This window comes from Dryobates pubescens, chromosome 1 (genome assembly GCF_014839835.1).
Source record: "Dryobates pubescens isolate bDryPub1 chromosome 1, bDryPub1.pri, whole genome shotgun sequence".
Taxonomy (NCBI): Eukaryota; Metazoa; Chordata; class Aves; order Piciformes; family Picidae; genus Dryobates; species Dryobates pubescens.
This window is the reverse complement of record NC_071612.1, coordinates 40,011,527-40,025,563: the sequence shown is the minus strand read 5'-3', so window position 1 is coordinate 40,025,563 and position 14,037 is coordinate 40,011,527.

Below are 14,037 nucleotides of genomic sequence, written 5' to 3'. Positions count from 1 at the left end.
CCAACTCATAGAACTGTTTGGGTTAGATCATTCAGTCTATTGACATAACACCACCATGGCCAGGAAACCATGTCCCAAAGTGCCATGTTGACACATTTCCTGTACACCTGCAAGGATGGTGACTCCATCATTTCCCTAGGCAGCCTGATCCAATTCTTGACCACTCTTTCAGGAAAGAAGTTGTTCCTAACATCCAGCCTAATCCTTCCCTGGCCCAGTTTCAGGCCATTTGTTCTCCTTTTTATCACCTGATACTAGGGAGAAGACAGCAACTCCCACCTAACTCCAGCCTCCTTTCAAAGAGCTGTAGTGAAATAACTACCTGAGAGGGTCCATGGATCCTTTCTGAGGCATTGTAAAATGTATTAAAATAAAATATAAACAAATAAAAATAAAAAAGACAAATAAAATAAACCCCAGACAAATACCCTTCATAGATGGTATCAATGACAAGCAATATTAATGATTCATCAAAGTTGTAGATACAGCACAAGAAATGCTTCAAGAGCAGTGAAATTTCCCAATTTCCAATAGATGATAGACATAGTATTGCATAATTAATACCTATTTAACAAAATTAATTAATTATTTATCTTCTTTCTCACTGGTCCTGTTTTCAACAGGCTTAGAAGAACAAACAGTTCAAAATAAAAAGGAACAGAGTCACTGTGCACTATTTACTGTCTAAGATGTTGCATGTGAGGGGTCTGGAGAACATGTCTGGTGAGGAGCAGCTGAGGGAACTCAGGTTGTTTAGTCTGGAGAAGAGGAGGCTGAAGGGAGACCTCATTGCTCTTTACAACTCCCTGAATGGAAGTTGGAGCCAGGTGGGGACTGGTCTCTTCTCCCTAATAACAAGTGATAGGATGAGGGTGTCAGGTAATGATAGGACTAGGGGGAATGGAACAAAACTAGAAATGGGTAGATTCAGATTGGATGTTAGGAAGTTCTTCCCCAGGAGGGTGGTGAGACACTGGAACAGGTTGCCCAGGGAGGTGATGGAAGCCCCAACCCTGGATGCTTTTAAGGCCAGGCTGGATGTGGCTGTGGGCAACCTGATGTAGTGTGAGGTGTCCCTGTCCATGGCAGGGGAGTTGGAACTAGATGGTCCTTGAGGTCCCTTCCAACCCTAACAATTCTATGATTCTGTGATGAGAAGAAATGGCATCTGGTTGCACTAGGGGAGGTTCAGATTGGACACTAGAAAAACCTCTTGACTGAAAGGGTTCTCAAAGGCTGGAACAAGCTCTCCAGGGAGATTGTTGAATCCTCATCCCTGGAGGTGTTTGCAAACTGCAGAGATGTGGTGCTAAGGGACGTGGTTTAGCACCAGACTTGGCAGAGTGTTTGGACTCAATGATCTTAAAGTTCCTTTCCAGCTAAAACCATTCTATGTTCCTATGACTCTATGTTCTATGGCTTTATGTTCCTATGGCTCTATGTTCCTATCATTCCATGATTCTGTGTTACCATGGTTCCATGCTTCTGTAATTCCAGGCTCTTTTTCTACTGCACATGTTTCCCTCAAATGCTTTTTTATTTTTTAAGCTTTTAAAATTTGAACAAATAGCTTCAAAGCTCTTTTCCAGCTGAAGCAATTCTATGATTATTGTAAAGAAAAGAAAAAATAAATCAAAAACCCCCAAGCCAACCAACCACCCCCAACTGAAAAAGCCCCCAAAAGAAAACCAAAAAATGATGTAGTGTTTCCCACCCTCCTCCAAAATGGTGCCAAAATTGCCAAGTCCCTGCCATTCCAATGAATATAGCTCAGTGTCATTAAGAACAAACATCTAATTCCCTACTACACCCAGTGGGTAATGTGTTAATAGCTCCATTATCAGCTGCCAGCACCGTGCAGTTAATGCAGCCCAGCAGGAGTTGACTTTACCACCAGCCATTGTTTCCTTTTAAAACAGCATGAGATCTCCAGCAAAATCTCTCAACATCTCACTGTGGGGACTTAAACATCAGTCACTGTGGTGCAGAAACAGGGAGGGACAAAAAAGGTGCTTTAAACATCTTGTGTTCCATGCTGTTATATTCAACCTTGTTTAATTAATTAGTTCCTTCAAGCAGTGTATCTGCTCCTGGGCTTTCTGACATGGCTGTGATGGACACCTCCTATGAAACCTGAAAACTTACCTCAGCAAGTATCATAGAATCATAAAATGGTTTGGGTTGGAGGGGACATTAAAGATCATCTAGTTCCACACACCCTGCTGTGGGCAGAGACAAATCCTTCTTGACCAGGTTGTTCAAGGCCCCATCCAACTCAGATTTGAAGACCTCCAAGGAGGGGGAATCCACAACCTCCCAGGGCAACCTGTTCCACTGTTTCACCACCCTCACTGTAAAGAATTTCTTCCTCACATCCAGTCCAAATCCAGCACTTTGAAGTGCTGGTGCAGGCTGAGAGAAGAGGAATGAAGTTGGTGAAGGGTCTGGAGAACAGATCTTGCAAGGAGCAGCTGAGAGAACTGGCATTGTTCAGCCTGGAGGAAAGGAGGCTGAAGGGAGACCTTCTGGCTCTCTACAACTCCCTGAAAGGAGCTTGGAGAAAGGTGGGGGTCTTGTCCCTAGTAACGAGATAGGACAAGAGCAAAGGGCCTCAGGTTGCACCAGAGGACGTTCAGGTTGGACTTCAGAAGAAACTTCTTGACTAAAAGTGTTCTCTAAGACTGAAACAGATTGCCCAGGAAGGTGGCTGTATCCCCATCTGTGGAGGTGTTTAGAGGATGCAGAGATGTGTTGCTGAGGGGCATGGTTTATTTGGCACAGTGGTGTTGGGTTGATGGTTGGACTTGATGATCTGAGAGGTCAATCACAACAAAAATGATTCTATGATTCTTAGGTTATATGAGAAGTAATCAAACAGATTGCTACCCTCTGCCTTTCAGGGGATGCCTAACCTGAGTCTCTGTGTGTAAGTGGCCATTTTCTTTCTGTTTTTCATGTCATTTTCTTTAGAATAGATTGAAATTAAGCAAAGGTGGAGGAAGTTGTTAGAAACAGCCAGCCAGAGTGAAGAAAACACTTTTATTCAGTAAACAAGCTGAGAAAATACCTTCATCTCTGAACAGGATGTCATACCACGGTGAGGCTGAGAATTATTTTTACAGGTGATCTGCATAAGAATAACAATCATTAATTTTTTTTTTTTTTTAATATAGGAAAACAGTGAAAGATGTTTAAGCATATTGACAGTAGCAGGTGACATTACAATAAAGATTAAAGCCACGTCTGATTTTACCCCCCAAAAAAGCAAATTACAAACTAATTTTCAGTGCTGTCATTATTGTTGTTTTGAAATGCAAATGGATCGTGCTTCATTACGGTAGGAGAATTTTATTCATCTGGAAAGAATAAGATGTTTGAGTAACTAGAGTGGGTTTGATCATCTCCAGCTGGGATCCAGCAGTATTAACTTCTAATAGTTCATAGAATCATAGAATTGTTTTGGGAGGAAAAGATCTCAAAGGTCATCGAGTCCAACCATCAACCCAACACCATCATGGCCATTAAGCCATAAAATCATAGAATCATAGTATCAACAAGATTGGAAAAGACTTCAAAGATCAAGTCCAACCTGTCACCCAAGACCTTATGCCTACTAGACCATGGCACCAAGTGCCACATCCAATCCTTTTTTGAACACCTCCAGGGATGGTGACTCCATCACCTCCCTGGGCAGCACATTCCAATGGCCAATTAATCTTTCTGTGAAGAACTTTTTCCTCACCTCGAGCCTAAACCTCCCCTGGCACAGCTTGAGACTGTGTCCTCTTGTTCTGGTGCTGGTTGCCTGGGAGAAGAGACCAACCCCCTGCTGGCTACAACCACCCTTCAGCCTCCTCTTCTCCAGGCTAAACAATCCCAGCTCCCATGTCCCCAAGTGCTATATCCACAGGTTTCTTGAACATTTCCAGGAATAGGGATTCAACCACCTCCCCGAGCAGACTGTTCCAGTCTTTGAGAACCCTTTCAGTAAAGAAATATCTTCTAAGACCCAACCTAAATCTCCCCTGATACAACCTGAGGCCATTTCCTCTCATCATATCACTTGTTACTAGGTAGATGACTCTAGTGCCCAGCTGGCTCCCACATCCTTTCATGGAGTTGTAGTGAGCAATGAAGTCTCCTCTCAGCCTCCTCTTCTGCAGAATAAACAGCCCCAGTTTCCTCCAGTGCTTCTCACCAGATCTGTTCTGCATACCCTTCACCAGCTTTGTTATCCTTCTCAGGACATGCTCCAATGGATATTGCTACCTTCCTTTTCCACGACAGACTTTTCCTTCTCCTGACCGCCTTACTGCTTTTCACAACACATTGGAGCTAGTTTGTCTGTCTTAAATGTGTGAATAGAACTCTGACCAGTGTTCCAAACACCTCTTCATTATAACTCCTTAGCTAAGCACCTCCAACTGCTCCAAGTATTTCTTGGTTTCATAAAATCCTACAATCACAGAATGGTTTGGGTTGAAAGGGACATTAAAGATCCTTTAGTACCAACCCCCCTCCCATACGCTAGGACACCTCCATCTGAGAACATTAAGCCCAACCACTCATCTGGAGCTCGCAATCCTACAGCTACTGATAAATCACTGCCAGTAAACCATGTCCCTAAGCTTGATCAACAAAATTACTTAAAAAATGGACAGACAGAGCAGTTTGCCTTTATCTTTCTGAATCCTGAACATTCCTATTTACTTCTTTCTCTATTTTCATTCCTCCTCATTCAAGATGATACTGCCAGTTGAGGGGTGTTCAAAATTCACTTCATTTGGAGACACTGTGGGTCTAATTTAGCCAGAGATCCAACAGAAGAGTCATAGAATGGTTTGGGTTGGAAGGACCCAAGACCATCTATTTCCAACCACTCTGCCATGGCCAGGAACACCTTCCACTAGACCAGGTTGCTCGAGGCCTAGTCCAGCCTGGTGTCAAACACCTCCAGGGAGGGGGCATCTGCAGCCTTCCAGGGCAGCCTATTGCAGTGTCTCCACCAGAGACAGGAAGTTCAGTGCCTCAGCCCCAGCACAGTTATTACAAGTAGAAAATGTCCATGATGCTAAAGCACACCCATCTTGCCTAAGAGAACTCATAAAATCCTTAGGAAGAAAACTGAAAAAGAATTTCATGGAGACAAGAAGGGCTGGAAGGAAAGAGGCACTCTGTAAAACTGCTGACGAAAAAAACACTTCTTGAGGGAAAGGGACCAGAAATCTGTTCCAAACCAAACAAACAGAAAATACAGCAGAAAGGCTCAAAGAAAAAATGCTCTGCAAGAATTTAGTGCCTTGTAGCTAGAGATGACATTGAAAGTAGCATGGGCACAAGTTGATTAAGCTGCTGTCAACATATTTGGCCCCAGGAATCAGTTACTATTGATTTACAGCTTACAGTAAAGGGAGGGAAAAAAAGAGGCAGAAACTTCTAAAAAAGAGCTGTATTCAGTAAATTCTATTAACATATTCACTGCAAAGGATGAAAAAACCAACAAGGTGGAATTAATCTAAGGAAAAATTCACATGAAAAGACTCTCTCAGAACCAAAAGTGCCGTTTGTGTTGCAAGCCCATGAGAAAAAGTAGAACTGACAGATAAGGGAGCTGAATTCATTTTTATTTCTTTCTTTGACTTTCTGCATCCTTAAAATAGTGACATATTCAGACAGGCTGAGATGAAACCAGACAAAACCTTCAAGGCTTTAGAATCACAGAAATGTTGAGGTTGGAAAAGATCTTTGAGATCATCAGGTTCAACCACTTGCCTACAGCTCACAATCCTACCACTACTGCTAAGCTGCCACCACTAAACCATGTCCTTCAGCACCACATCCATGCATCTTTTAAACCTGTCTCTGGATGGTGACTCCATCACCTCCCTGGGCAGACTCTTTTGATGCCTGAGAACACTTTTTATTGAGAATTTTGTCTAATATCCAACAAGAACCTCCTCTGGTGCAACTTGAAGCCAATTCCTCTTGTCCTGTCACTTGTTATTAGGGAGAAGAGACCAACTCCCACCTCACTCCAACCTACCTTGAGTAGTTGCAGAGAAAAATGAGGTCTCCCCTCAGCCTCCTCTTCTCCAGGCTAAACAACCCCAGCTTCCCTAGCTGTTCCTCACAAGACTTGCGTTCAAGGCCCTTCAACAGCTTCATTTGGGCACACTCCAGCACCTCAATGTCCTTCTTGTAGTGAGGGGTCTGCTGTCAGGACGTTACAAAGTTTTACAAGACCTGTCCACTGTTGCTAACGGTAGCATCTTCCTATTTAGTAGGCTACAAGGATCTAGCCTTATACTTTAGTCTTAATAATCAAACATAGACTACAAAGATCTTGCTACTTCATGTGATTCTAGAACATATTTCCCTGAGTTTAACTTATCTTATCATAGAATCAATAAGGCTGGAAAAGACCTCAAAGATCATCAAGTCGAACCTGTCACCCAAGACCTCATGACCATGGCACCAAGTGCCACATCCAATCCCCTCCTGAACCCCTCCAGGGATGGCAACTCCACCACCTCCCTCCGCAGCCCATTCCAGTGGCTAACAACTCTCTCTGTGAAGAACTTTCTCCTCACCTCCAGCCTAAACTTCCCCTGGTGCAGCTTGAGACTGTGTCCTCTTGTTCTGGTGCTGGTTGCCTGGGAGAAGAGACTAACACGCTCCTGGCTACAACCTCCCTTCAGGTAGTTGTAGACTTACTTATAGCTCTCCAAATAAAACTGTTTTGGTTGGAAAAGATCTCTAAGATGATCAAATCCAGCCAACAAACCAGCACCACCATGGCCATTAAACAGTTTAGCTGTTGTATCTCTGCTTTCTATGCCTCACAGGCAGGAGTATGAACTTCAGTAGTTACAGTTACTCATCCAAAAGTCCACAGAAAGAATTTTACCTGGTACTTCTGGATGTTGCAAAAGGTTGTAATACAAGGTATTACTTCACTCCTACTTCCTTCTGAATTCACCTCCTCTGAAGAGTATATCAAAGCCTGCTGAGCCTGCAGAAATAACTGGGTCTTGACCCACAATTGCTGAACAGAAGAGGAATGATTTTATGAAGTGATTTTTAAAAGCAGCTAGTAGAGGAAATTTCCCTGGGTTGTACCAATTCTATAAAAGTCTAAAAGAAACAAACCATGAGGAATTCCCTCAAATGCTCTGAATATTTCTGGCGTAGTCTCCTTAGTTCAGTGGCTGAGAGTCTGGCTTCTGTAATGCATCTCCCAATAGAATAAACCAGGTTGGAAGAGACCTTCAAGATCGTCGCGTCCAACCCAGCAACCAATCCAACCCACTTAAACAACTAACCCACGGCACCAAGCACCCCATCAAGTCTCCTTCTGAACACCTCCAATGATGGTGACTCCACCACCTCCCCAGGCAGCCCATTCCAATGGGCAATCACTCTCTCTGTATAGAACTTCTTCCTAACATCCAACCTAAACCTCCCCTGGCACAGCTTGAGACTGTGTCCTCTTGTTCTGGTGCTGGTTGCCTGGGAGAAGAGACCAACATCCACCTGGCTACAACCTCCCTTCAAGTAGTTGTAGACAGCAATAAGGTCACTCCTGAGCCTCCTCTTCTCCAGGCTAAATAATCCCAGCTCCCTCAGCCTCTCCTCACAGGGCTTGTGCTCAAGGCCTCTCCCCAGCCTCGTTGCCCTTTTTTGGACACATTCAAGAGTCTCAATGTCCTTCTTAAACTGAGGGGCCCAGAACTAGACACAGTTCTTAATATTCAAAGACCAATTACAGTGCTCTTCCTACTTCACACAATTCTAGAACATGTTTCTTTCCTGGGTTTAACATTGAAAGGAGCTTGGAGTGAGCTGTGTGTCAGCCTTTTCTCCCTAGTATCAGGTAATAGAATGAGAGGAAATGGTCTGGAATTGAGCCATAGCAGGTTTAGTTTGGATATTAGGAGAAATTTCGCTCCTTCAAGAGTGGTCAGGCATTGGAACAGGCTGCACAGGGAGATGGTGGAGTCACCATCCCTGAAGGTGTCCAGGAAATGTGTTGACATGGCAATTTGTGACATGGTTTAATGGCCTTGGTGGTTTTGGGTTGACAGTTGGGCTTGATGATTTTGGAGGTCTTTTCCAACCTATACAATTCTATGATTCTATGAAAATTTTACAGAAGAAGTAATCTGTTTTCCTAAGGGAAAAACTCACTCTCTTAGTACTGACTGGAAGTAAAAGTAGCAACAAAATGGTTGAAACCGATTCATTCATCTGCACAACATTTATTCTAAAGGCAAAACTATTCCAAAAAGCATAAAATGGGAAATGTTGTATGAAACAATGTGTGAAGGAGTTGTGAGAAGAAGGCAGACACAGTAAGTAAGTTGCTTTACAGGAATCTCTCTGGAAAATTAATCTCACTGCTAAGTACAAAAATCAGCAATAAGTCAGTTAATGGAACAAATTATGGAAGTATCATTTCCTTTAAACTGCAATATAAATTAATCATCACAGTACAAATGTTGATTTCCTCACATGGAAGGAAGTCTAAGCAGATAAACTACTCAAAAAGTTTATTGCTCACACATCACAGTACATGGATTCCCTACCACTCTGCTTCACTCTCCAAAACCTACTGCAGACAAACACTTCTGTATAAACTCATCCTGTCACTCCATGCCTTTGTCAAAAGGCACTCTCCAGCTCTCCTAGAACCGTTTTCAAATACTGGAAGGCTGCTAGAAGGTCTTCCTGGAGCCTTCTCTTCTCCAGGCTGAAAAACCTTTTCACAAGCTTTCACATTTTTTAGATAAATACCATTCAAGACAGAAAGAGAAAATTATAGGATGCCAGCAGTTTTCTGAAGAGGCAAGAATCACCTTATGGGACAAGAACTGTACATTGTTTTTCTACTTTCCATTCAGAAGATTTCCAGCAGAAGTGATTAAGCTAGAGACAATCCATGACTGGAGTCAATGAGTGAATCCCACTAATGAGAATCTTTTTGCTTTTAAGTGACAATATTTTCCATTTGTTGAATGTTTGGTGCTCAATGCTTATTTTGAAGGCTACTTTTGGTAGTGCTATTGCCCTGAGATAACTTCTACCAAAATATTTAGGAGATCTTCCAGGGACTTTAATTGGAACTGGATCCATCCCTTGTTATGTAGCATGACAACACACACATTTGGAAGTATTTATTACTTTAAAATAGGACCAGAAGCTCAGGGAATGAGCTTCCAATCCACTGCCTCATCTCAGTATTATTTCCAATGTAGCTTCACCAAGGGCTAATTATAACAGATTTGGTGGCCTTCTATGATGGAGTTACACCATCAATGGATGAGGGAAGAGCAGCAGATGTCATCTACCTGGGCTTCTGTAAAGCATCTGACACTGTCCCACATGACATCCTGGTCACCATACTAGAAAAGCATGGCCCATTGGCTGGAGGAGGAATTGGCTGGATGGCCACACTCAGAGAGTTGCGGTCAACACCTCAATGTCCAAATGGAGACCGGTGACAAGTGGCATCCCTCAGGGGTCAACACTGGGACCAGTGCTGGTTGTCAGCAACATGGACAGAAGAGGTGGTCACATGACTACCTCAAGTACAATAAGGGCAAGATCCTGCAGCGGGTTGTGGCCATTCCAAGTGCAAATATAGGCTGGCAGTGGCTTGAGAGCAGTTTGGAGGAGAAGAACTTAGAGAGTGTCTGTTGATTAAAAACTCAGCATGAACCAGCTATGATTGCTGTCAGCCCAGAAGGCAGCTGTGCCCTAGGCTACATTAAAAGAAGTATGACCAGAAGGATGAGGGAGGTGATTCTGCCCCTCTGTTCTGCTCTCATAAGACCTCACCTGCAGTACTGCATCCAGTTCTGGGGTTCCAAGCATAAGAAATGGATCCAGAACAAGCAACGAAGATGAACAAAAGGTTGGGGCACTTTCCTATGGGGACAGGCTGAGACAGTTTTGTCTGTTCAACCTGGAGAAGACTAGGCTCTGGGCAGAGCTTCTAGCAATCTTCCAATACCTGAAATGGGCTACAGGAAAGCTGGGGAGGGCCTTTTGACAAGGGCTTGTAGTGATAGGACAAGGGACCATGGCTTCAAGCTGGTAGAGAGGAGATTTAAACTGGAGATTAGGAAGAAATTCTTTAGAGTGAGGGTGGTGGGACCCTGGAACAGGCTGCCCAGGGAGGTTATGGATGCCCCCTCCCTGCAGATGATCAAGGCCAGGATGGACAGGGCCTTGACCAACCTGGTCTAGTCCCTGCACATGGCTGAGGAGTTGAAACTGGATGATCTTGAAAGTCTCTTGCAATCTAAACCATTCTATGATTCCACAGGGATTCTAGGTCAAGATTAAACTGGAGCTGGTTCTCTTGCTGTGATCTGAAATTCTCTTGGAAAGGGTTAATTGGGAGCAATACCTCTACCTGAGCTTCACTTCCCTCCACCTGTCCTTCTGTTCCCATTTCTCCAACACTCATCACTGACATGGAAGGGGAACAATGGAAGGGTTCAGATGTCTGAGTTACTGCAACCCAGGTACTGATCAAACCACCTGCCAGTTGAATGGAGGGAGAGAAATGGGTTTAGAGAGAGCTCCAGGAGCTTCCAGTCTACTTTACAGGGGTATTTAGGCCAAAGGCTTTTGAGACACAGCATTTCCAAAGACATTTTTGGCAGCAGCAGCTTCAAGTCATTTTTCAGCAGCCTAGGTACATGTTAGATCTGTCTACTCTACTCTTTTCCCTGAAGATTCTAGGTTTTAGTTTTGCTCTACAAGGAAGCTTAATCAATCAGTTTCCCCTCTCCTCTAAGGTTAAACTTGAGTTCAATCAATCCCTTTTTGTGCTGAGGATGCCCTGAATGTTTTGCAGGTGGTAGATTCCCCATTCCTGGAACCATTCCCACTTAGGTTGGATCAAGCTCTGAGCAACTTGCTCCAGTTGAAGATGTCTCTACTGAGTGCAGGGGTGGTTGGACTAGATGACTTTTACAAGTCCCTTAGAATCCAAACTGGTCTGTGAACCTCAGTTTGCAGATTATAAATTAGTGAAGGACCCAAAAAAAAATGGTATCAAAGATCTGTGGGCTTTCTTTCTCTGGAAACTTTCAAGACCTATCCAGATGCATTCCTATGTGACCTGCTGTAGGTAAAACTGATTTGGCAGGAAGATTGAACACAAGACATCCAGAAGTCCAGTCCAAGCCAAACCATTCTGTAATCCTGTGGTTTGCAGTTGTTTACACTTTGCATAGAATCATAGAATTGTCAGTGTTGGAAGGGACCTCAAGGATCATCCAATTCCAATTCCCCTGCCATGGGCAGGGACACCTCACACTACATCAGGCTGCCCAGAGCCACATCCAGCCTGGCCTTAAAAACCTCCAGGGATGAGGCTTCTACCACCTCCCTGGGCAACCTGTTCCAGTGTCTCACCACACTCCTGGGGAAGAACTTCTTCCTAACATCCAATCTCAATCTACCCATTTCTATTTTCATTCCATTCCCCCTAGTCCTGTCACTACCTGACACCCTATAAAGTCCCTCCCCAGCTTTCTTGTAGGCCCCCTTCAGATACTGGAAGGCCACAAGAAGGTCTCCTTATTGTGGAGCTTACTCCTCTCCACACTGAACAGCCCCAACTCCCTCATAGGAGAGGTGCTCCAGCCCTCTGATCATCCTCGTGGCCCTTCTCTGGACACACTCCAGCATGTCCAGATCTTTCCTGTAATAGGGGCTCCGGAACTGGACACAGTACTCCAGGTAGGGTCCCACCAGAGTGGAGTAGAGGGGGAGAATCACCTCCCTTGGCCTGCTGGCTATGCATTTTTTTGGCTGGTTTAATACATTGCTTATAGTTTCCCATTTTGTTGCAAATGAACATTTAGAAATTCTGTTTTTCTAATGTTAAAAACTTCCCTTGTAAATCACTTGTTTCTTACAAAACCAGAGTGTTTACAAGCAGGGAAGACAACACAGCTTCATTACCTTCAAAATTAACTCCAGTAATATCCAAGATTTTTTTTCCCCCTAAACCATTGTGCATCTCTAAATATGATAAGCAATTTCCAATATTTCTGCATGACTGATCATGAGTTTTTGCTTCATAAAACAAATTAACTCAAATAAAAATGTACAAATATTATTCTCATGGCCAGAGAAGGGCAACAAAGCTGGTGAAGGGTCTGGAGAACAGGTCTGGTGAGGAGCAGCTGAGAGAACTGGAGTTGTTTAGTCTGGAGAAGAGGAGGCTGAAGGGAGACCACATTGCCGTCTAGAATTGCCTGAAAGGAGATTGCAGTGAGGTGGGAGCTGGTCTCTTTCCCCATTTACAAGTGATGAGACGAAATGGCCTGAAAGTGTGCCAGGGAAAGTTGAGGCTGGAGATTAGAAAAAAAATCTTTCCTAAAAGAGGGGCCAGACATTGGCACAGGCTGCCCATGGAGGTGGTGGAGTCACTGTTCCTGGAGGTGTTCAAGAAATCTGTGGGCATGGCACTTTGGGACATAGTTTAATGGCCATGGTGGTGCTGGGTTTGATGATCTTAAAGGTCTTTTGCAATCAAAACTGTTCTATGACTCTATGATAACAGTTTCTAGCAGGAAGGACTATAGAAGCAAATAACACAGCTTCTGAAAATATGAAATATTAGCAGTTCAGAAATAGACTTTAGATGTGAACCAGGTGCTCAGTGCTTGGCTTCTGCAGGTAGTTAACAACTCTACTGATTTTCTACTTTCAAGCCCAGTAAAACAACAGCAGGCAGTGACAGAGGAAGACAGGAACAGAGGATTTAGACAAACAATCTCTCACCATCTTTTTTTCCTATTAACATGCAGTTCAAAAACAGTCTATTTTTGACTCTGTCTCAAACAACACAGAAATTGTGGAGGGGAAACAGCCACCGTACCCTGATTAACCTTTACATCCACACAAGTGGATGTACCAGACACCAGCACCGAGACACCAGCAGCACTTTAGGCACTGCCAGAATAAACATCTTAGTCACAGGGGACAATTTGGGGCTAAAAGCAATTTAATAAAGTCTGATAAAGAAGAATGGAAGGCATACTTTTTAGAGCACTTGAAGAAATCTGAACAACTCACTCAGCAAACCTTTACCTAATAATCAGACACCATTGTGTGCTTTCAAGAGCACTGAAGGAGTTTCATTGCTTTGTCTTTTAAGTGAATACAGAGCATGAAAGCTTCTGGACCCACAATCTCTCTCTCTATATATATATATAGAACAACCTAGGTTAGGAAACAGTCAGCTATTCCTTGTGCTGCTTCCCATCCTTTGTGTGATTTAATAATCAAAAAGCAAAAGCAAAAGCAAAAAAATCCTGGACTTGAAACATATTCACATTCACACATACCTCTTTTTCAGAGTCCTGTCCTATGGAAAAATAAGAATTGATCAGATTTTGGAGAGTTATGCTTTAGATGTGGATAAATCATAGAATCATGGAATTGTTTCATCTGGAAAAGACCTCCAAAATCAAGTACAACCTCCTGATAAGTAAAACTGAAGAGAAAGAATAAGTAAACATTTCTTCAGAGAAGGTAATTTCTTTTTCAGCTGCCCACCTCAATAAAAAACTGCTTCAAAAACTCAATAGATTATAAGTTAAAAAAATAATAATTATCTGATCTAAGTAAAATTCTGCAACAACTTCATGTAGAATTACAGACTGCTTTGGGTTGAAAGAGACGATAAAGATCATCTAGTTCCAAACCCTCACCATAAGCAGGGTCACGTCTTACTTGACCAGCTTGCTCAAGGCCCCATCCAACCTCACTTTCAGCACTCCCAGGCACAGAGCCTCCACCAATTCTTGTGGCAGCCTGTTCCACTGCCTCACCATCCTCATCAGCAGGAATTGCTTTCTCATGTTTCATCTCAACCCAGCTTCTTCCAATTTGAAGCCATTACCCCTTATCTGTCATTTCATGCTTTTGTCAAAAGTCCATCTCTAGCACTCCTGGAGTACCCTTCAAGCCATAGAATAGAATAGAATAGAATAGAATAGAATAGAATAGAAT